This window comes from Plecotus auritus (assembly GCF_963455305.1).
Source record: "Plecotus auritus genome assembly, chromosome: 7".
Classification (NCBI taxonomy): domain Eukaryota; kingdom Metazoa; phylum Chordata; class Mammalia; order Chiroptera; family Vespertilionidae; genus Plecotus; species Plecotus auritus.
In genome coordinates, this window is record NC_137774.1 from 156,344,669 (window position 1) to 156,368,346 (window position 23,678).

Here is a 23,678-nt window from a genome sequence, read left to right on the forward strand (position 1 = left end):
TTGGCTTTTCCTCATATTTAGAGTGGTAAGTTATAAGAACATGGTTTGAACTTAAAGAGAAAAGAAGTAAAAGGTCTTTCAGCCTGCCTTGGAGCTCACCTTAGGCCTTTCCTAGGAATGAAAGTGTTCTATAGCCTATCATACTTTACCAGTGGACTCTCATTATTTTTAGACCAGTGATTCAAAACAACTCAGAGAATTTTTAATACAGTGCATACTTTTAGCATTTACCAACTAGGAACCTCCAGAAAAAGCAATAGCTTGTTGAGGTCAGGTCATCCTGTATTCTCACTGTTTCTCTTCCTGTATGTTCTCAATTCATAGCATCCATTGTGCAATGTCACTTTAGCAAGATTTACTTGTTAGTAGGCTTGGTAATTATGATTTAAGATCCCTTTGATATTTGTGATTCTAGCAGTCGCTTTCATTTCAATTGCCTCTGAACAATAGTTTTACTCTTTTTTTTCTTTTTGTACCTTTTTAAAATCATTGTTACCTATGCTGAGCTTTATTTCTCTTGTGTTCTCAAACTTTTAGTTCCCATTTCAGCACATGGCTTGCCTCTTTAAGCTTAAAAATATCAATTCCATCCTTTGAAAAGAAAAATAATGAGAAATATTATTCTGTTCCAGTAGATTTTAGCTCATGGAAATTTAAAAGTAAAGGTAACAGTTTGTAGCTATATAAATGCTACAACTAAAATGACACTGAAGCCTTTGAATACTTCTCAGTACTTGGTTATTCTCTCAAAGAATATGTATTTCAGGCCCACTGACATTAGACTGTTGCTTTACTAGACCAATACTGCCTCTAAAAATATGATAAGAAATGTGCAAATGACCAACTCCCTGTGACTTAGTATTTGGTTCTTAGGGAAGGAATTGGAAGCCAGGTTGAAGATAGGACCAGAGATGGGTAATGTCAAAATGAGCAGATAGATAAAAATAGGGTTTTTAAAGAAACAGGACAAAATGATATGCTGAAAAGTCATTTATAATGATCAACAACAACAAAAAAAGCATGTTGACATTAAACATGGAGGTGATCAAAGACCTCCTAAATTTTGCTGGGTTTTGAACCTTTCTAACATTAATGCACACCTTTGCTAGTGCATAATAAATGTTATTTACATGCAAGGGGCCAGATTCAAAGCCAGTATAAGGGGTCAACATCTAATTACTCAAATATTTTCTAATATTAATTTTTACCATTATGCAGCACTTTTCATCCTGGTGGCTTAACGAACATGTTTGTATTAGACAAAAACTTACTCAAATAATTCTCCTTCAAAACACAGTATATTTCAGCTGGAGGACATGGAAGTTTCTTCAGTATCACATAGACAATATCTCTCTACCAGTATAACTAAAGCAAATGTGAACTGCACTTCTGCTATGACTGTTTAACCCTTCTACCAATATGGTGAGTCTCTTAGTTGTGACTGTTTAACCCTTCTACCAATATGGTGAGTCTCTTAGTTGCTGTATCAATTTATTTGCAAACAGTGAGTGGATTACTGGTTTAAGTTTTCCTGGAATGTCAATTTTCCAAATTAGGTACAAATTTTAACACATCAAGTAGATAGTGAAGGGATAACATTTTCCTCACTTTATAAATATTATAGACATAAAATATGATTTTGAAAACATAAATGAGTATTATTTATATAGTAATTTCTAAACCTAGTAGGGAAAAAAAGTCTACCAAATAGAGATGTAACATTACATGAAATATTTTTTTCAAGAAATGTCATATTTTTATTCATTTCATTAGCTATACAGTTATTTTCAATTTATTGTCTATTTAAAAAATCTAATGTGCTTACATAGCTTGCTTTAAATTTAGCAGCAATTTAGATAAATCACAAGGTAATTATATTGAGCATCAGCTCCCATAGTTGTAAACTTCTAAAATCACATATTCAAAAATCTGCTCTATTATTTTGAAAAACCTACATTTAAAATTATATTTTGAGGTTGTTTTAAGAGAAAATTTTTTATTTATAAATGATTGCAAGTCACTTTTTGAATCATATTCTAAACTAATGGCACTTTTCTCTTATTAAGGATTTAATGTGCCCCATCTTTATCTTTATTATATAATATATACATATATTATCTTTATTATATATATCTTTGCCTGGTTACAAGTTATTATTGCAATTTGTATCTTTGAACAATAATTTATTGAGAATTTTTTATATACAACCTAATATTTACTTTTCTGTGGAGTATGAAAGGTTGAAAAAAATACGACTTTCATACTTCTCTCTAGAAGCAAACAAACAAATCCTAGCATGTAAAACCATAATATTTTTCTACATCTTTTCCTATTAAATGATATACAGGCTTAACCGCTCTCTATTCTTGCTGTAATAAGATATATCAATGGTAACACTAGTGGCAGATAATGATATGCAGGCTTAACAGCTCTCTATTCCTGCTGTAATAGGATATCTCAATGGTAACACTAGTGGCAGATAATCTTTATTGAGGGTGTGTCTTGTGCACATAGGATGTTTAGCAGCATCGTTGGCTTCTACCAAACAGATGCCAATAGCACCCTTCCCCCTGCATATGTGACATTGAGAAATGTCTCTCATTATTGCTAAATGTCTTCTGAGAAGAAAAATGAAACCCATTTGGGAATCATAGCCCTGTAACATTTCTTGTTCGATGTCCAAAGCCCTCTTAACCCACTAAGCTTGTAGCTATTCTCTAGTGAGCCACACATGTTCCACCATGTTAAGTTGCATTGCTTATCAAGAGTAAACTAGTTTTTTTCTCAAATCCATGTAAGCCACTTTACTGCTGTTTCCAACTATATGAATTAAATATTAAATTAACAGATAAGTATTAAGGAAAATAGTTTCTACTTTAAAAAACAGAATATTTAGGAAGTCATAATGGTGAGCCAGCACAAATAATGTCAAGATAGTGTGAGAAAAATATAAGATACAATTAAAGAAAAATGACATAAAACCTTTAAGAGATTATGAGACCAAAGTATTTCAAAACTAAATCCAAATTCCCTCACCACCTTGGGAAAATGAAACTGGTTACTAAAAAGTCTTCTTAGTGTACAATAAAGGCAACTTGGCCCTCCACGGAGGGTGAAGCCCAATACTCAAAGCAAAGTCTTTGGTGAACATTGAAAGAATGGAACATTTGTGTGCATTTATAAGAGTTATTAAATCTGCATCTTTTTATTAGGAACTGTATCTTTAAACCATTTTTTAACCACCTAAAAATACTTCTTGAAAAAAGCTATATGTCAAAGGAAACTCTGGATATTGATCAATTAAAAAAAAATTAAAATGACATGAGTGAACAAGAAAGGAAAATTAGATATGACTATAAAAACTTAGGAAAAATAATCAGGGCCTATAAATATTTGTTCTCCAGAGGAGACAGAACCCCATTTTTTAAAAATTTTGTACCTTCATTTACAAATGTATCTCTTAAAAATCTAAATTAGAATGTATAGAAATCATCTACCTCTCTGAAGTGAAATCATCTACTTCATTATTTATCCCCATGCATGTGAATCCCAATGAACATTAATTATAGCATGGCTACATGCAGAAATACACAAACTTCCTCCATCTCACATTTTCTCTCTTTTTTTCAATACTACCGTGTTTCCCCGAAAATAAGACATCCTCCGAAAATAAGACCTACTTAGAGGTTTCCTTCTGAGCGAAATATAAGGCATCCCCAAAAATTAAGGCCCCCAGGCTCTGTCTCAGAATGAAAATTAATTTCCCATAAACTGGTCGCTAGGGCCGCCCCGAGTGGCGTCTAGCAACCAGTGATGTTACGTGGAGTCCTGACGTCACTGCTGTGTGGAGGCGGAGCGGAGGGCGGAGTGAGCGGTGAGCGCGGGGCGGGAGAGAGGAGGAGACTTTCGCAGATGCGTGTAGAAGAACAGGAGGATTAGAACGGACAGGACGCGGCGAAGGTGGTGAGTGCTGGTCTGTCTCTGGTGACACTACCTGATGCTCGCGGCCGCCTTCATGATGACTGAAGGTTCTCAGTCAGTGGCAGACCCTGCTCCAGCCCAGATCCAGGCCCCAGCAAGCCCAGTGACAGTCCCCAGGCAGTCCCCAGGGGGTAAATGTCTGATAAAGGGGTAGGGGGAATGTCTGGTGAAGGTGTTCAGTGGCACAGGGTGGGGGGAGGGGGATCACTTAAAATGACACAGGAGGATCAGAGGGGGCAATCAAAATGACACAGGAGGATCAAAAGGGGTTACTAAAATGGTAATCCCCCCTCTGATTCTCCTGTGCCATTTTGATTCCCCTCTCTGATCCCCCCTGTGTCATTTTGAGTGATCCCCCTCCCCCCACCTTGATACCCCAATTCCTTTTTTTTTTTACCTCTAGAAATGAGCACAAAAAGAAAAAGCTACTCCGTGGAGTACAAGAAAGGAATCGTGGAAGACTCTTGGGGCCAAAATCTTACTGCTTTCTGCAAAGAGAAGATGTTGAGTATCCGATTGGTCTGAAAATGGCGAGCAGAGTATGGCAACCTCATTGAACAAGTGGACAAGGGAAATGCTAAAAAGCGCAAGTGTGGATCAGGTCGGCAACCATTATTTTCCGAGCTGGAAGACCTGATCTGTGAATGGGTTGTTGACAGGAGAGCAAAGGCTTTGGTTATGAATAGGGCTCAGATTCAAGAATTTGCCCTTGCAATGGCACCACAGTTTGACATAGCCCCCGAAGACTTCAAAGCATCACAACACTGGCTGGATAATTTCCTTCAGCGAAGTGAACTGTCTTTAAGAAGATCTACAACATTGTTTAGGTTGGAAGATACTCAAGTTATTAAGCGAGCACTTGCATTCAAGTCCTTTATTGATGATGCTGACTTCTCTAAATACAATCTTTCCCACATGATTGCTATGGATGAAACTGCAGTGTTTATGGGCCAATCATCTCAAACAACAATTGAACAGCGGGGTGCCTCCTTAGTGTACATTCCCTCCACTGCTTACGAAAGTGCACGTGTTTCCTGTATTTTGGCAATTCGTCTGGATGGCACTAAAATCCCACCTTTAATCATTTCTAAGGGCAAGAAGGAAAAGATTGAACGTGTTTCGGGCATTTTTATTCCTGAAACTGAAAAAGCCTGGGCCACACAAGCAGTTATAAGGAAGTGGGTCGATTTAATGCTGCCGCTTGTTATGCGAGGGAGCCAAAGAGGTCTGCTAGTCTGGGATGCAGCCAGCACTCACCGCGCTAAAGACATGAAGACATTTCTTCACGAAAGAAAAATAGATCAGATAATGATTCCCGCAGGAATGACGGCCTATCTCCAGACTCTTGATATTGCAATAAACAAGCCATTCAAAGACAATTTGCACATGGAAATTAATGACTACATTGAAAATAGAATGGAGAGAAATCAGCATGGAAACTTTGTGAAACCTAAACTGCAAGAAGTTGTGACTTGGGTGAAGAATTCATGGGAGAAAATCACTGACAGTTGCATTGCAAATGCACTGTGAGCAGGCTACCTTGACAAGAAGTACTCATTTAAACACAGTGCTACTGCTAAACATGAGAGATTTGGTCCACTGATTCTGAAAGAAATGGAGTCACAGGAAATTCACCAGGAAATTCAGGAATTGGATTGTTATGATGATGTTCCAGAAGATGATGACATGATTGTCATTGAATAAATGAGTAAATTCTTGATACTGTAGGATTCACAGTTTGTCTGGTTTGTGTTGACAACTACCATACTACCACTCCGTATACAGGTAATAAATTTCCTTTACTTTCATTTAACAATAAATGTATACCATATTCTTCTTCATGGAAAAATAAGACATCCCCTGAAAATAAGACCTAGCGTGTCTTTGGGGGCAAAAATTAATATAAGACACTGTCTTATTTTCGGGGAAACACGGTATGTGTATATGGATCAGTATATATTGTGGCATATATACTTGTGTGAATATATGTGTATGTATGAATTTATGTTTAAAATACACAAATATATATTATAAAATACCTTATATATACATATAACCTATTATTAAAATAAACAGAATTTATATATTGCCCTACTACTATATGTTAACAATTATAATATTGCATATAATTATAAATACATAAATATGTCAATACATTAATTATATATGACATATAAATAATTATTATCTGTATTATATGGTGCTACATATTTAACCTCTTTTTTTCTGTTTTTGTTCATCAGTTTATGTTGTTCATTATTTCCCCTAGATGAGTGAGATCATGTGATACTAGAAATACACTTATAAGAACCAAAAATGGGACAAGCAATAATGGTTATGCTGAGAGGCAAATGAATCAGTCTGTAGTGAGTTTCTTTCTGGGCCAACAGTTCTTTTGAGTCCCAATTTCAATGTCAAACAGTTCCTTATGTGTACATGTCAGCAATGATATTTCAGTTCTTATGGTGGACAAATGGTGGTAATGCAGGTCTGACCCTCTCTCGTTTGGTCCTGGGCAACCTGCCGCGACGCACAGCTGCTGACTGCTAGTATGGCAAGGCGTTGTCAGCGTCTTCCATCTCTGGACTGTTTCTCTTCTGTCTTCGTGGCTGGAGCCATTCCTCTCTGTTGCAGGAATTCACATGGTCTTGGAGTTGTTTTCTGAAAATATACAAACATATTCTCGACCAAAAGTTAATAAAGGAATCTTTTCTATAAATTTGACTTGAGATCCTTTTTCATTTTTTTGCCCAAACGATTTTCCTTTGGCTTGTTTTGACACCATGTGTGTTTTTCATGGGTGTCTTGCTGTTAGCATTACAAATGAAAGTTAATTTTCTAAAGTAAAAATTTTCTAGATGTAATTTACTTACAGGATATTTTTCCTTACATGATATTCTTCTACTGTTCCCCCTTTTTTGATTTAAATATTAGGAGGCTTTTGGAAATTTTATAATGTAGTCTTGATGGCTTTTAAATTTTAATTTTTTGCACTAAAATATAACTGCTTTAGGTTCATTACATGTTACACAATTTTACTATAGATGAACTACCAACAAAAATTTTAGTTAACACTTTAGGAACAGCTTTTTGTCCAGTACCATTAATTTTTCTAGAATATTTGCTTATTTCAGTTAGCCAATTTAAATTAGTCTGAGAACTTGACTACTATTTTACTGTCAAATTTAATACTCTATCAACAATCTTATTTTACCCTATAAATATTAGTGGAAAGGATTACTTGCCTTCTTGAGTAGGCCCTGAGTATTCCTGGTGCTAGACAGGAGTTAGATATCAAAAACCCACTTCCCCACACCATGGGTACAAGACAACTCGAACAAGTCTTGTTGCAGTGAGAGGGTAGCTGCTGTTGGCCAAGTCTCTGTTACCTGGGTCCTGATTTGAGCTGGGCATGGGAAGCGAAGCAGCCATGGGGGCAGGAGACCTCCCTCAGAAGGGGTGAGGGTTCAGGCACCTGCAAAGTTGAGGTGGTGAGGGTCTATGCCCCACCTCTGTTGACCCCCAAGTTCTCTCCTGATGGCCCCTCTGCAACTGTGCCTATCTTAGGTTGTTCCTTCCCTGAGGAATCTTACCCATCTCTGGATAACCAGCCATCCTCCAGGGCTAAGCAGGGTGATGTGAGGTTCAGTTCTGTCTCCTTGGTGGCCTATGCCCCCGTGGCCTCCACGCCCAGCACCTGCCTTGGGATCCCCTCGCCTGCTGCTGGGGCCCCCGGCACTGATCACATATCTTGGGGAACCCAGGTTTCTTCTCTGGGGAGGGCCCAGCTCACCCCACTGGGCGAGAGACAGATGCATGGTACCAGCCACCAGGAGGCTTCAACCTCAGGATGAACAGAAAGCTCAGGCAACAGCTGTGAGCAATTGGATTGTGAAAAGAGGGTCCCCCTTGGCCAAAGGGGCAAAAGGGGCCAATATAGAATGCTCTGGTGCCTTCCCAGGGGGCCCTCTATACAGCAGAAGGGATTAAAACCCTTCGTGTCCTTTTTAAATTGCTGCCAGCCATTCAAAGAATTAGTTTGTAAGCTTGTTTGGGATAATTGTACATTATGCTGTTGTAATTCTAAAATATCAAGAGATGTGTTACCTTTGTCTCTAAGCACCAAAAAGATAATTTTTTATTGATTCCCAAGGGTGCGAGGTACTATTATAGGTAATGGGGGTAACACAAATCTGGGAAAAATTATAATGAGATTGTAGAATAATATCATCTAATGATATTATTTGCTCTAGGCCATGGCATTTCCATTTCAAACCAGCTGTCAATTTCTTTTTGTATAGACAAGGTCTTAGTTACATTTTCTGCACCTCTCCCAGGAGCAAGTAGTGATAGCCCCTTCCTTTGGTGTCCACGCAAGCCAGAAACCTCTCTTTAATTTTACACACAAAGGAGCAGTGGTTTGATTTTGTGTCATACAAAAGGGAAGCTTGGTGGCAACCCCTGTGTAATTATACTTCCTTGCCCCATCCATGGTCCTCCTGGATGACCAAGGTGTTTGGTATTATTGGTGACTACAATAGGCGGGGGATCAGCCCACACAAGGGCTCTTACCCATGAAGGGTCAGGAACATAAGTCCAAAATAGTTCCCCATTTGCCCCAGGTAATATTACCGTACAGCTGATGGCTGCTAGCATGGCAAGAAAGACGTTCTCAGGCGTTCTTGGAGTTATGGTTACCTCACAATTTCTTTTCTATTTTTTTATTATTTTTTATTTTATTATTTTTATACATATGTGTCCTTATTCCCCCATTACTCACCACCCCCCACTCATGCCGCACCCACCTGTTGTCTGTGTCCATTGATTAGGCTCATATGCATTCACACAAGTCCCTTGGTTGATCTCTCCCACTTACTCCCACCGACCCCCTCCTTCCCTGAGGTTTGAGGTTCTGATCGACGTTTCTCAGTCTCTGGATCTGTTCTTGTTCATCAGTCTATGCCGTTCATTATATTCCACAAATGAGTGAGATCATGTGATATTTATCTTTCTCTGCCTGGCTTATTTCACTTAGCATAATGCTCTCCATCTCCATCCATGTTGTTGCAAATGGTAGGAAATCCTTTTTTTACCGCAGCGTAGTATTCCATTGTGTAGATGTACCACAGTTTTTTAATCCACTCATCTGCTAATGGGCACTTAGGCTGTTTCCAAATCTTAGCTATGGTGAATTGTGCTGCTGTGAACATAGGGGTGCATATATCCTTTCTGATTCATGTTTCTAGTTTCTTGAGATATATTCCTAGAAGTGGGATCACTGGGTCAAATGGGAGTTCCATTTTTAGTTTTTTGAGGAAACTCCATACTGTTCTCCTCAGTGGCTGCACCAGTCTGCATTCCCACCAGCAGTGCAAAAGAGTTCCTTTTTCTCCGCATCCTCGCCAACACTTGTCGTTTGTTGATTTGTTGATGATAGCCATTCTGACAGGTATAAGATGGTACCACATTGTTGTTTTGATTTGCATCTCTCTGATGATTAGTGACTTTGAGCAGGTTTTCATATGTCTCTTGGCCTTCCTTCTGTCTTCTTTCAAACAGTGTTTATTTACATCAGTTGCCCATTTTTTGATTGGGTTGTTTATCTTCTTTTTGTTAAGTTGTATGAGTTCTCTGTAAATGTTGGAGATTAAACCCTTGTTGTTGATATCATTGGCAAATATGTTCTCCCATGCAGTGGGCTTTCTTGTTGTTTTATTGATGGTTTCCTTTGCTGTGCAAAAGCTTTTTATTTTCATATAGTCCCATTTGTTTATTTTCTCTTTAGTTTCCATTGCCCTAGGGGCAGTATCAGTGAAGAAGTTCCTTCGGCATATGTCTGAGATTTTTCTGCCTGTGGATTCCTCTAGTATTTTTATGGTTTCCCGTGTTATGTTTAAGTCCTTTACCCATTTTGAGTTTATTTTTGTGTATGGTGAAAGTTGGTGATCTAGTTTCATTTTTTTTGCATGTATCTGTCCCAACCAATTTTCCCAGCACCATTTGTTGAATAGACTGTCTTGACTCCATTGTATTTTCATGCCTCCTTTGTCAAATATTAATTGGGCATAGTGGTTTGGGTCGATTTCTGGGTTCTCTATTCTATTCCATTGATCTATATGTCTGTTCTTGTGCCAGTACCAGGCTGTTTTAAGAACCGTGGCTTTGTAATATAGCTTGATATCTGGTATTGAGATCCCCACTACTTTGTTCTTCTTTCTCAGGATTGCTGCAACTATTTGGGGTCTTTTTTTATTCCAGATGAATTTTTGGAAAGTTCGTTCTAGGTCTGTGAAATATGCCGTTGGTATTTTAATGGGGAGTGCATTGAATCTGTAGATTGCTTTGGGTAGTATGGACATTTTGATGGTGTTGATTCTACCAATCCATGAACACAGTATGTTCTTCCATCTGTTTATGTCTTCCTCTATCTCTTTTTTCACTGTCGTGTAGTTTTCCACGTATAGGTCTTTTACCTCCTTAGTTAAGTTTATTCCTAGGTATCTTAATTTTTTTGGTGCGATGGTAAATGGGATTGCTTTTTTAGTCTCTCTTTCTGTACGTTCACTATTGGTGTATAGAAATGCCATAGATTTCTTGGCATTAATTTTGTATCCTGCTACATTGCCAAATTCATTTATTAAGTCTAATAATTTTTGGATGGAATCTTTAGGGTTTTTTATGTACAGTATCATGTCATCTGCAAATAAGGACAGCTTTACTTCTTCTTTTCCAATTTGGGTGCCTTTTATTTCTTCTTCTTGTCTAATTGCAATGGATAGTACTACCAGCACTATGTTGAACAGGAGTGGTGAGAGTGGGCATCCCTGTCTTGTTCCTGTTCTTAGGGGAAATGGTTTTAGTTTTTGCCCATTGAGTATGATGTTAGCTGTGGGTTTATCATATATAGCTTTTATTATGTTGAGGTATGACCCTTCTATTCCCACCTTGTTGAGAGTTTTTATCAAGAAAGGGTGTTGGATTTTGTCAAATGCTTTTTCTGCATCAATTGATATGACTATGTGATTTTTATCTCTCAATTTGTTTATGTGATGTATCACGTAAATTGATTTGCGGATATTGTACCATCCTTGCATCCCCAGGATAAATCCTACTTGGTCATGGTGTATGATCTTTCTGATGTAGTGCTGGATCCGATTTGCTATAATTTCGTTGAAGATTTTGGCATCTATGTTCATGAAGGATATTGGCCTGTAATTCTCTTTCAATGTGTTGTCTTTATCTGATTTTGGTATTAGGGTGATGCTGGCTTCATACAATAAGCTTGGAAGTGTTCCTTCCTCTTGAATTTTTTGGAATAGTCTGAGGAGGATAGGTTTTAGTTCTTCCTTGAATGTTTGGTAAAACTCCTCTGTGAAGCCATCTGGCCCTGGGCTTTTGTTTGCTGGAAGCTTTTTGATGACTGCTTCAATTTCTTCCATAGTTATTGGCCTATTGAGATGTGTAGATTCTTCCTTATTCAGTTTTGGAAGGTTATATTTTTTCTAGGAATATGTCCATTTCCTCCAGGATGTCCAGTTTGTTGGAATAGAGTTGTTCATAGTATTTTTTAACAATCCTTTGTATTTCGGTGGGATCTGTTGTTATTTCACCTCTTTCATTTCTGATTTTGTTTATTTGGGTCCTCTTTCTTTGCTTCTTGGTGAGCCTGGCTAGAGGTTCATTAATCTTGTTTATCCTTTCAAAGAACCAGCTCTTGGTTTTGTTGATCTTTTGTATTTTGTTTGTTTGTTTGTTTCAATGTCATTTATCTCCGCTCTGATCTTTATTATTTCCTTCCTTCTGCTTTCAGTGGGCTTTTCTTGTTGCTCTCTTTTGAACTCTTTGAGTTGTAGGGTTAGGTAATTTATTTACATTGTTTCTTGTTTTTTGCAGTAGGCTTGTAGAGCTATGAACTTCCCTCTGAAGACTGCTTTCACAGTGTCCCATAGATTTTGGATTGTTGTGTTTTCATTGTCATTTGTTGCCATGATGTCTTTTATTTCTTCCTTGATCTCTCTGGTAACCCAGTCATTATTTAATAGCATGCTGTTTAGTCTCCATGTGTTTGATTTTTTTGGATTATTTTCATTGTAGTTGATTTCCAGTTTTATGCCACTGTGATCTGAGAAGATGCTTGATATGATTTCTATCTTCTTGAATTTGAAGAGACTTTGCTTATGGCCCAACATATGGTCTATCTTTTAAAATGACCCATGTGCACTTGAGAAGAATGTATATTCTGTGGATTTAGGATGAAAACCTCTGAAGATGTCAATAAATTCCATCTGGTCTAGTGAGTCATTTAGGATTGATGTTTCTTTGCTGATTTTTTTGTGTAGAGGATTTGTCCAATGGTGATAGTGGGCTATTAAAGTCTCCTACTATGATTGTATTGCTATCAATTTCTCCTTTGATATCCTCCAGGAGTTTTTTTATGCATCTGGGTGCTCCTGTATTGGGTGCGTATATGTTTACCAGAGTTATTTCTTCTTATTGGATTGCTCCCTTTAGTATTATGAAGTGGCCTTCCTTATCTCTTGTTATGTTCTTCACTTTTAGATCTAATTTGTCAGATATAAGTATTGCTACCCCAGCTTTTTGTTCATTTTCATTCGCCTGAAAAACCTTTTTTCATCCCTTCACCCTCAGTCTGTGTGCATCTTTTTTCCTGAGGTGGATTTCTTGTAGACAGCAGATATAGGGTTGTGTTTTCTAATCCAATCCGTTACCGTATGTCTTTTGATTGGGGCATTTAATCCATTTACATTTAAAGTTATTATTGATAGGTACTTACTTGTTGCCATTTTTATTCTTTACCCCTGTGTTCCTTCTTCGCTTCCTATTTCTTTTTTTTACAGCAGACCTTTTAGCATTTCTTGCATCACTGGTTTGGTGGTAATAAATTCCCTTAGTCCTTTTTTGTCTGCGAAGCTCCTGATTTCACCTTCAGTTTTGATTGATAGCCTTGCTGGGTACTGTATTCTTGGATTCAGACCCTTCCTTTGCATGACTTTGTATATTTCATTCCATTCCTTTCTGGCTGATGAGTTTCTGTTGAGAAATCAGTTGCTAGTCTGATGGGGGTTCCTTTGTAGGTAACTTTCTGTCTCTCTCTGGCCGCTTTTAAGATTCTTACTTTGTCATTGGTGTTGGCCAATTTAATCATAATGTGCCTTGGCATTGGTCTTTTGGGGTTCATTTTGCTTGAGACTCTGTGAGCTTTTTGGATTTGTGTGGGTTTTTTCTTCTCTATATCAGGGAAGTTTTCTGTCATTATTTCTTCAAATAAGTTTTCTATTCCTTGCTCCATTTCCTCTCCTTCTGGAACCCCTATTATGTGAATGTTGTTTTGTTTCATGTTGTTCTAAAATTCCCTTAGGCTCTCCTCCTGCTTTTTAACTTTTTTTTTCTAGAAGCTGCTCTACTTGGGTATTTTTTCCTACCTTGTCTTCTAGCTCACTGATGCGGTCCTCTGCTTCTTCTAGTCTACTCTTGATGCTTTCTATTGAATTCTTTACAGCAGCGATGTCGTTTTTCATTTCTTCTTGGTTCTTCTTCATTTCCTCTTGGTCCTTACTCATATTGTCAAATTTGTCTTCCCTTCTTTTCAGCCACCTTATGACCATTTCTCTGGATTCTTTCTCTGGCAGGTTGCTTGCCTCCATTTCATTTACTTTCTTTTCTGGTGATGCCTGCTTTTCTTTCATATGCGGGCTATTTCTTTGTCTCCCCATGGTCTCTGCTTCTCTGGGTGTCTGGTTATGTAGTTCTCTCTCTCCTGTGTTGATTTAAAGGCACAGAATACAACACAACCAGGTACCACACACAGGGAACTGAACAGAAATGCATTCACAATGTTAATAACCCCAAATAAAGGTGACCACCACAGAAAGACAAATTAGGGGATAGGAGAGAAAGAAGAAGAGAGAGGGGAAAAAAAAGAAAGGAGTGCCAAAATGAAATTGGGAAAAGGAAAAAAAGAAAATAAGAGAGAAAATAAAGAGAATAAGAAGAAAATGGGAACAAACTGTATATAGGGGGAATACTCCAATAGAACAGCCACTAATCCCAGCAAATGCCAGCAACAAGTACCTGGAGATGAATACAAACTACAAACAACAATTAATATCAAGGGAGGTGACCAAAAACAGATGCAAAAAACAAACAAAAACAAAGCAAACAAGAAAACAAAACAAAAAAGAATAAGCAAAAGAATCTCACAAACAAGCATAAAAAATGATATAATCAACATTCTAGCAAACAACAACAAAAGGACAGAGAGAAAAACAATTTTTGGATAGTGAAGACAGAGAAGAGAGAGGTATGTATGAACTCGGAGCAGGAGATTGGAAATTAGACATATAAGTAGGGTGAAATTTTAACAGGGGGTAAAAAGAAAGAATAGGGAAAATCTAAGGCAGGAAAAGGGTAGGAGAACCAGGACAACAAAAGGGCAAAAGTTAGGAAGAGAGTGATGGCATAAAGATAGAGTTGAGATAGAGTAGAATGATGCTAAAGGAAAGATGAAAATAGAATGTAGAACACTAATCTCAAAGTCAAATAAAGAGAAAATAAAATGACACTTAAAAAAGGTAAAATAATAGTAGTAATAATACTGATTGAAAATAAAAATGTAATAATTAAAAAGGTAAAATCAAGTGAGGAAAAGAGAAAAAAAATAGTTTCTTAAGTAAAAGATGAAAAATAAAAAAAATAAAAAGAAAATGTGCAGTAGTGAAGGTCATTCACTTCCTCTATTGTTCTGTTTGGCACGCCTGTTTCCCAGTCAGGACTGTATTGTAGTTCCCTGTGATCCACTGCTCCTCAGTGTTGTAAGCCAGTCCTGATTTTTAAGCAGGCGGTGTGTCTTACTTTCTTGTATTCCTTAATTTGTGATTACACAAGAGTCAATTTGTGATTCAGCCCCTGGGTGGCAGTGTTTCTGGGTTGACTCCTGGGTCTATGGGTCCTTTCTAGCCTCTGCCTTAGATCCTGCTTTCCCTATGGCACTCAATACTGGTTTGTGGGAGTGGGCTGCCCCAGAGCTGGTTCTCTGACGGTCACTCCCCGCTCTGATCCCCAGGTTCCAGAAATACAACTTTCCCCTGCAGTATCCCTAGGGTGTCCCCAACTGGGTGATCCTATGTATTGGGCTCAGTAATCAGAAACAAGGATTCAAAGAGAAGAAAGCGTGAGTGTGCGAACTCTGCGTTTGCTCATAAGACTGCACAATCCCTTTTTCCCCCTTGTGTCCAAACAGCTGGCACACTCCCAGAGTTTTTAGGCTGTCCTTCTGCATCAGATCAAAATGGGTTGCTTTTTAGAGATCCCCTCTGTTAGCAGCTCTGAGGACCCCCTTCCATATTCAACGATCACACCAGCCCCAACAGACATGGATTTTTCTAGGTGCAGACTTCCCCTGGTCCTCCAGCTCCCGCAGTTCGCGCATTTCTCTGTCCCGCCGGGACCAGAGACCTCACCTTATCCCAGGCGAAATCTGACCTTTCCGTGGTAGAGCGTAGAGGTCCTCTGAATCCGCATGTTTGCACCAATTGGGGACTGGTGCTCTGGGGTTTGCAGCTGTTTGGTGGGTGCCACAGTTGTAGATTTTCAGGTTTCCAATAACATCCACTTTCCTCTTCAAGGTGGCGCGGTCTCCACATCCCAGCCAGTGGCTCTGGGAGGAAACGCAGCAGCAGTGGGGGCTGCCCAGTCAGGGGAACCCCATCCAGCAGTCCCCCACATTCTCCTGGAGTATAGCTGTCCCTTAACTCTCCAACAGACACTCCTTGTGCGACCCTCAGCTGTTCTTTCTATCTGCTCTGGGACAAGGCTCAGGACATGTCTGTCTATTCCGCCGCCATTTTGGTTCTCAGCCTCCTAGTCTATATTTAACCTCTTAAGAAGTTTTTAAGTCACACTGCTCACTTTGAAAACAATTCTGCCATATTTATCCCTGCACATGGGTAGATTATTTCTGTTGGAGAGATTCCTAGAATTGGAATTAGCAGGAGTTTTCAGGCCGCCTGCCTAACTTTTTATAGTCCTATTGTCAAATAGATGTTCTTGCTTCTTGAATGCTTGGCTTTCAGTTAGGATTTAACACAGGGGCAGAAATGCATTCCTATCCTGGAAGGGAAGGGAGCCATGGAATTGAATCATAGCATTAGCAAAGTCTCCATACTCTCCTGTTCCTCTTTTCCATTAATCTGTCACTCTCCATTTAAAAAGGTGACAGAACATACAGACACTAACCACAGCCTCCTCTCCCCATAAGCCAGTCTGGCCTGTCAGCTACAAAGGTCACATTCAGTTTCAGTCTGCATGATCAATTCCTTCCGAGGTCTCGTATTTCACCAATCTGACAAACAAATAAAAAGCCACACTCAGATTAAACAGTTCCCAGAGCTGCAATCCCACTCAGCAGCCTTGCTATCTGGGAAGCACATTGCCTTTGAAGGATGCCTTGGACCACTTCCAGGAATCCTTTGATGTTTCTGCCTCCAGGGAACAACCACCACTTGTAATGAAGCAGCCTTGCTTCACCCTGCCCTGCTCATGTGTGCCTTTTAATTAGCCCAGGGTCACACACTCTGTTAGATAACACAGTGCATTTCTCACATTATGAGATGTAAAATCCCAAATTGTCAAGTAAGGGAACTAATGATCTTTGAACTAAACAGGCTGGCATTTTTGTTTTGAGAGGGATATACCAGTAACCATCTGGGGTTATTTTAAAGCCTTCATCTGTCTTCTCAGCAGCTTCAATTTAACAATATTAATGCTAGGTGGTTCTTATTTTGGTTTCATTCGTCTCAAACCCAGAGCAAAGGTTAATTTCTTTTCTGGCCTTTGTGCTCTGGCAAGTGAACACACTGAATATTAAATGAATGAAAATGACTAATCATTGCCTTTCTTTGTATGTTTAGAGAGAGTTACCATGAGAACAAATAATATAACCTTTCTTTTCTTTTAATAGAACCATTAAGTAACTAGGTAAAATGAACGTATACAATAATGCAATGTTTTAACTTCATGCTAATTTTGTTGTCAGTTTTTTTTGTCTAAGTATATAATTGGCTGCAGCGGTAATCTATATTGTAATGTGTAAATGTCCTCTGTTCAAGTTTTTCTTTTTCATGGTGACCCTGGAAAGGGCACAACCTTGGTGACTGGATTAAGTAGTCAGACAATTCAATGCAAAAATAAGTCAATGGAGAACCCCCTGGCCCTAGCCAGCTACTAAAAGGACAAGTAATAGTGTCTCAAGACTTGGGGGTGGAGGAGACATTCTAAAGAAATGTATTAGTCATGTCCTATTTTTAAACTGATGTCCTAGTCCAGTAATTTGCAAATTTGAGAACACTTGTTACCAATAATATATCTGTTTACCCAACTTTGTGAAACATTGCAACCCAAATCCAGTGTGGTTATTTTTGGTGATTAATTGGTGCCTGGAACACAAACATAGATACTATAATTTTTTACCAGTTCTTCACTTAATAGGTCACCTCTACAATAAAACAGATGGTGTGTGTGTGTGTGTGTGTGTGTGTGTGTGTGTGTGTTTGTGTGTTTGTGCGTGTGTGTGTGTGTGTGTGTATGTGTGAGTGTATGTATTTAAAAACTGAAAACATAATATCATGTCTCATTCTCTTAGATGATTATTAAAATGGCCTCACAGTTTTATTAAACTTCACTAAACTTTAGACAGGCTTCTTCCTGAATATTCCTTAGGTTCCATACTTTCCTTTTCTTAAAGCATTCACTCTAGAAAACTTGTGATTTTAAATTTCTTCTCTGTTACTTTTAGATGTAAATCTTCTACAACCCAGGAATGTCTTTCTCTTAAACTTGGGAGCAATCCCTCTGAAATGCAATCATCAAGAAAGATAATTCCCATTTCTCCCACTCTCTGTGGGAGGGTAAAAACTAACTCTAATAAAGGACAATTGGCAAACACTGATGGCCTAATCATTCCCCCAAACCAGTTCTTCAATACTTTTTCATTAGCTCACAAGTGTTTAAAAATAGTGTTGAATCCTATTGTAGTATTGAATAAAGTTTTCTTTGTCATTCTTAACAATTTCCTTGTGCAATTTTTTAAAATTATTTTACACTAAGTAACAGATCTTGCCTTGGTTTTGTGGAACCCCGTATCATAATCAAGGACCTTATTCTTAACTACTGCTTTTAACAAAGGGTGACTCTTATATCTGACAATTTATTTAAAAACAAATAATATTGTCTACTTGGCAGGACCTGAAAGAGAATATCCATAGACCTGTTTAGCAAGAGTAATACTTCTGCTATGTAAAATATAATCTTTTTCTTCTAGTTCTTGGATGTCATTCAGTCATGAGAAAATTGATTATAATCAGCTCATTCTTTTTTGTAAATTAAAATAAGCATATTGTAGATTAGGTATATCTCCATAATTTTAAGATATTTAAATTATAAACTATAAAGGGTGCTGAGAAGACAGAAGGAAACTAGGTAGTCAGGAATTGGGACCATGGGGGTGGGGAAATAAAACAGGGGTACCCAACTTGGTGGAGTTACAAAGACAACCCAATTGGGTGGGAAAAGAAGGGGTGGGCAACTGAGAAGCCAGCTTTAAAATGTATGAATGTTTGTTTGGCTCAGTGTATAGAGCATTGGCCTGCGAACTGAAGGGTCCCAGGTTCCATTCCAGTCAAGGGCACATGCCCAGGTTGTGGGCTCTATCCCTAATAGGGGGTGTGAAGAAGGCAGCCAATCAATGATTCTCATCATTGATGTTTCTATCTTTCTTTCCCCTCTCCCTTCCTCTCTGAAATTAATAAAGAATCCTATGTAATAAAAGCTCAGCGACCAAAATGGCAGAACAACCAGAATGACCAGAGACTAGAGACCACGGCCCCTCCCCCTGGCTGGCCCTGCCCCCCAGAGAGCAGTTAGGGGCAATCAGGCAGGCAGGTGAGCAGTTAGGGGTGATCAGGCAGGCAGGCAGAGGTAGTTAGGGGTGATCAGGCAGGCAGATGAGTGGTTAGGGGTGATCAGTCAGGCAGGCCAGTGGTTACGGGTGGTCAGGCAGGCAGGCGAGCAGTTAGGAGCCAGGGGTCCTGGATTGTGAGAGGAATGTCGTACTGATGGTTTAGGCCCAAATTGCGAGAGGGTGCAGGCCGGGCTGAGGGCCACCCCCCCATGCTCAAATTTCGTGCACCGGGCCTCTAGTATATGTATAAAAAATAAAAGAAAATTAATGAATGTTGCTAAGGCAAAATTCTTTGAAAGGACCAGTCAGGAACTAACAAGCATATATACAAAACAGTGCATGCACTTCCTCTTCTGTCTCTCCCTGGCACTGTAGATTCTTGGGTTGGTGGCAGGAGATGCACTCCTCATTGCCCATGTGGCCAATGGCCATGTATCTCCACACATGGACTAATAAATGGTAAGTAACTTAGATGCTGAACTACTTCTGACTGTAACATGGAAAGGAAGCTCTGGACACTGGCCTGATCCTGGAACCCCAGATGCACCTTTCTCAGGACTGGCTTCTCTCAATAAACTTTGGTTCCACTAACCATTTTTATCCATGACTTCAGTCTTTTTTATTTCGGGAGACAATGAAATTGGGACTCAAAAACCCCACATTAGGGTTTCAAGGGTAGGGATAAAATTTGAATCCAGAGTTTTATTATTAATTAGTTACTGTTCTATAAGCCCAATACAGTTGAAAATACATACAGTATAAGCATTTTTGAGAGTTCAAAAATATATATTATTATTCAACATGTTCAATTAATTGATCTTTAATTTAAAAATTCACATTTATTTAAAATAAATATATTTAAGTCTTTACATAATTACTCAAAATGTAAGTGACCAGAAATAATAGATACTGTATTATATTTATGTCTCTCAGATACGATTCCAAGAATTCTAAAAAAAAAAACACAAAACAAAACACACACATTTTTTGAGAAGAAAATATTTTTATTTTTTATTATTTTTTAATTTCTTTATTGATTGAGTTATTATATATATGTCCTTATTCCCCCATTTACCCCCCACCCCCCCACTCATGCCCTCACCCCCCTGTTGTCTGTGTCCATTGGTTAGACCTATATACATGCATACAAATCCTTTGGTTGATCTCATCTACATGATTGTGTGAGTTTAAAATTCAATAAGGTCCAATGACAAAAATCATGAGTTAGATAAATCTGTGTATTGCCACTGGAAATTAGGTTATATTTTTTATCACACATACATTTTTGTATGATTGTAGTTAATCCTGCCATGGAAAAATCTAAGAAACATACTAAGATACACAAATCAGTGACTCCCTGAGGAGTGAGGGAGCTGGAGATTTTACAAGCCAACCCCCAATTATAATTGATTGACTCCTGCTGGATAAAAGATGTTGTAAATTAGCTTCCAGGTGAATAGCAATAAAAATCCTTAGGCAAAGAGTGGAAGTTGGGTTGATTATGACCAACCCTTCCTACCCAAGCCAAAACATAGCCTACAACTTTTTTTCAATCCTGACATTTCTGTAGCCATTGTCAGTGAATCAGATTTTAAGTTATTAACTTAAAGGGAACTGATTCAACTTTCTAGATTCCAAAGAACTTTCACTGGAATACTCTAGAAAAGGTTACATAGTTATCTGAAGAAATATTCTTATATTGTTTACAATATTTTAATATTATAAACAATACTAATAACTTCCTGTATATGAATCATATATGTTATAAGTCTTAGGAATTCTATTGAATCTGGAAGTATTTTTAAATTCTTGAAGGGACCAAAATTCTGCGAACCTGAAGCTGCTTTTTGGGATATTGACTTTGAGCTCCTTACTATTAGGAAACAAAAGAATCAGAAATAACCTTTTACCTCCCCTTTCCTGCCCAAGAGATTCAGACACAGAAACCTGCTTCAGGAAGGAGATTTTAGGGTACTGCTTTAGCCTAACTTGAATTAAGTATGGAAACAAGAGGGCTTCAGGCAGGTGCCTGTGTTAACAGAAGGGAGCGGTCTCTGTCTCCCCTGGTTGCTAGTGGGAGTGGATTTCTTGCAGTACCAAGAAAAAATAATTTTCTGAGACTTGCAGGGGAGAATGAATGATTTTTATTTCTGTGGAATTACATCCCTAAGTTTCCAAAGTCTCATTTTCCTTTGTCACACCATAAAAGAAGTATACCTGGGGCTTCAGTAGAGCTAAAAATCAGACCCGGTGTCCAGAGTTTCTTGTCCATGTTGGAGGTGAGTCCAGTCCAGCATCAGGTTGGTTAGCTTGTGTTTCCTGCTACAGTCCATTAGTCTATTGCATATGGGGTCTGCATGGCCATGGGCCACATGGGCAAATGCAGGAGAGCTGAGCCACACAAGCAACCAGAAACACAAACTCCTTTGTGTCGGGGATTATGTATTCCCAAATGTCCCTATGCTTGTAATAGTCACACCCATTCTGGCCAATGATATCTGTTCACTAGTGTGACTGAAAGGCAAGTACCTTCCCTATTTGTGGAATATTACTGAATGACCAATTTAAATATGTATAATTTTTTTCTTACATTTCTCTGTAAAGAACTCTTAAGAGTACATCTGGCCTAGTTTTATCTTGGAGTAATTTATAGAAGTTATTTCCCCGACAATTTGTTATTTTCTTCTAACTTTTTTAGTGACTTTCTACAGTATAGCTTGCTTGATAAAGACATTAGGGGTTTAAGTAAAAAGGTTAGGGGGTGTTTTCTGTGCTGTTTAGTCAAACACTGTGACTTTTAAATAGGCCAGGCAGTAGTTAAAATCAAAGATAATAAGGAAATATTAAAACGGGTTTAGTTATTTAATTATATTGAAATGTGAGGTAACATAAAAGATTAATAAGAAAAACTTACTTCTGGAAAAAGAAACAAAGGTACATACAAATGTACAAAAAATGTAAAAAAATAAAGCTCAAAAAAAAAAAAAGAAAAGGCTAAAGATCCTAGAAATTCAAGATGAACATCCTATTCTCTTTGTCTTCATACCTCCATCTATGTTAGCACATTTCCTTTAGAACAGTTTCAAATTAACCTGCACATTATTTAACTCCCTTGCTCAAAGTCGTTTAGTCACTTTCTATTACCAATCGGCTGAAATATGACTACATATTATAGAACTTATGATGCTTAGTCCTTTGGCTGCAACCTGTGTTTCTAATTCTAATCAACAATACCAATCAGTCAGAAACTATTACAGCATGTAGCACAAGAGCATCATTCCTACCCCTACTGCTAAATCTCGAAATCGCACCGTTCAAGAAGGCTAATCTGGATTGTCAGATTCCAGAACTGTCAACTTGACTATAGTTTTGTAGAAATAGTTTTTAAAGTCATTATTTAAAAGCATTTATATGTGCTTCATTTCCCTTTTCTCTCAGGCTCTACGTAAGATTTGCTTAAAGATAAACAGGAGTTTGTTCTCCAAATATCTATACTCAGGATAGGCCTTGTGTCTACACCAATTATACCTGAAATGTGGAAATAAATATTCATGTACTCCTTTGTATTTCAAGTGCATGCTTTGCTCAGATTGTCGAAGGTGACATAGAGAGTCAGGTGGGCAAAGTGGAGAGAAAGTGACTATTTTGGGTTTCTTTGTTACTTGACCTAAAATGTTCCCTCCTAATTGGATCAAACTTCTATGCTCACATTTTAAAATGAATTCTTAGATAGTAATAAATATTCAGAGGGACTTAGGGCTTTCTTATTTTGTTGCCTCTCTGTATAAGTACCTAAGAAACTTTATATAGAATGATAGCAGGTCAGTAGTTATTCCATGTTGATACTGTGTTTTAATCATACCACATCAAGTCACTTTACTAGAAGAATCTAATCTTCTCTCTACCTAACTATTTATCTTCCAATATGCAGAGTACTTGTATATTTATCTGTAGCTCCAGAGAAACAGAGTCATCAAGAGAATCATAGTAATAAAGAGCTAATATGCTAATGGTCAGGATGCTGTAACACATAACGACCTATCGCAGGAGGCTGCCTGTGCATGCATGGCAGGGTGTTGCTCCAGAGATGGGGCAGAAGCGGAGGGGGGGGGGGGAAGAGGGTGCGCCCAGAGGAGGCGGGACCATCCCGTGCTGAGGAGGGCAGAGGTGAGAGCCTGTAGTGCCCCCCCCACCAGTCCTTCGCTACCCACCGCTCACACAGCACCCCGCCGCCCATCTACCAGGGGAAGGAGTACAGTGCAGAAGGCGGGAGGCTTCCACACTCTCCTCCGGCGCCATGATGGGGCAGAGCCACTGCATTGCTCTGGAGATGGGGCAGAAGTGGGGAACTGCCCTGAGAATGTGGGCCCAGCCCGAGCCTGAGGGCGGGGCTTGAAGCTGCCAGAGAAGGTCAGAGGGTTCAGGGGCTGGGCCAGGCGTGCTGGAGCTTTGCATGGAGAGGTTCAGGTGTCAAGGCAGGGCTGCAGGTGGGTGGGCGGGGCTGCGTGATTTCGTGTGCTGGGCTCCTACTCTTAATACAAAAACAAAAGACTATAGTGATGGGAATATATTTGATTTTAATGAGATATTTTCAATATAGTTTCCTTGGATTTCTGCATTCTCCACACATTTCTCTCTTACTGATTAATAATTATGCTTTCAATGTTTTCTTTCATCAGAAGTTGCAAGTGTATGTAACCAATAAATAATTCATGCAAGA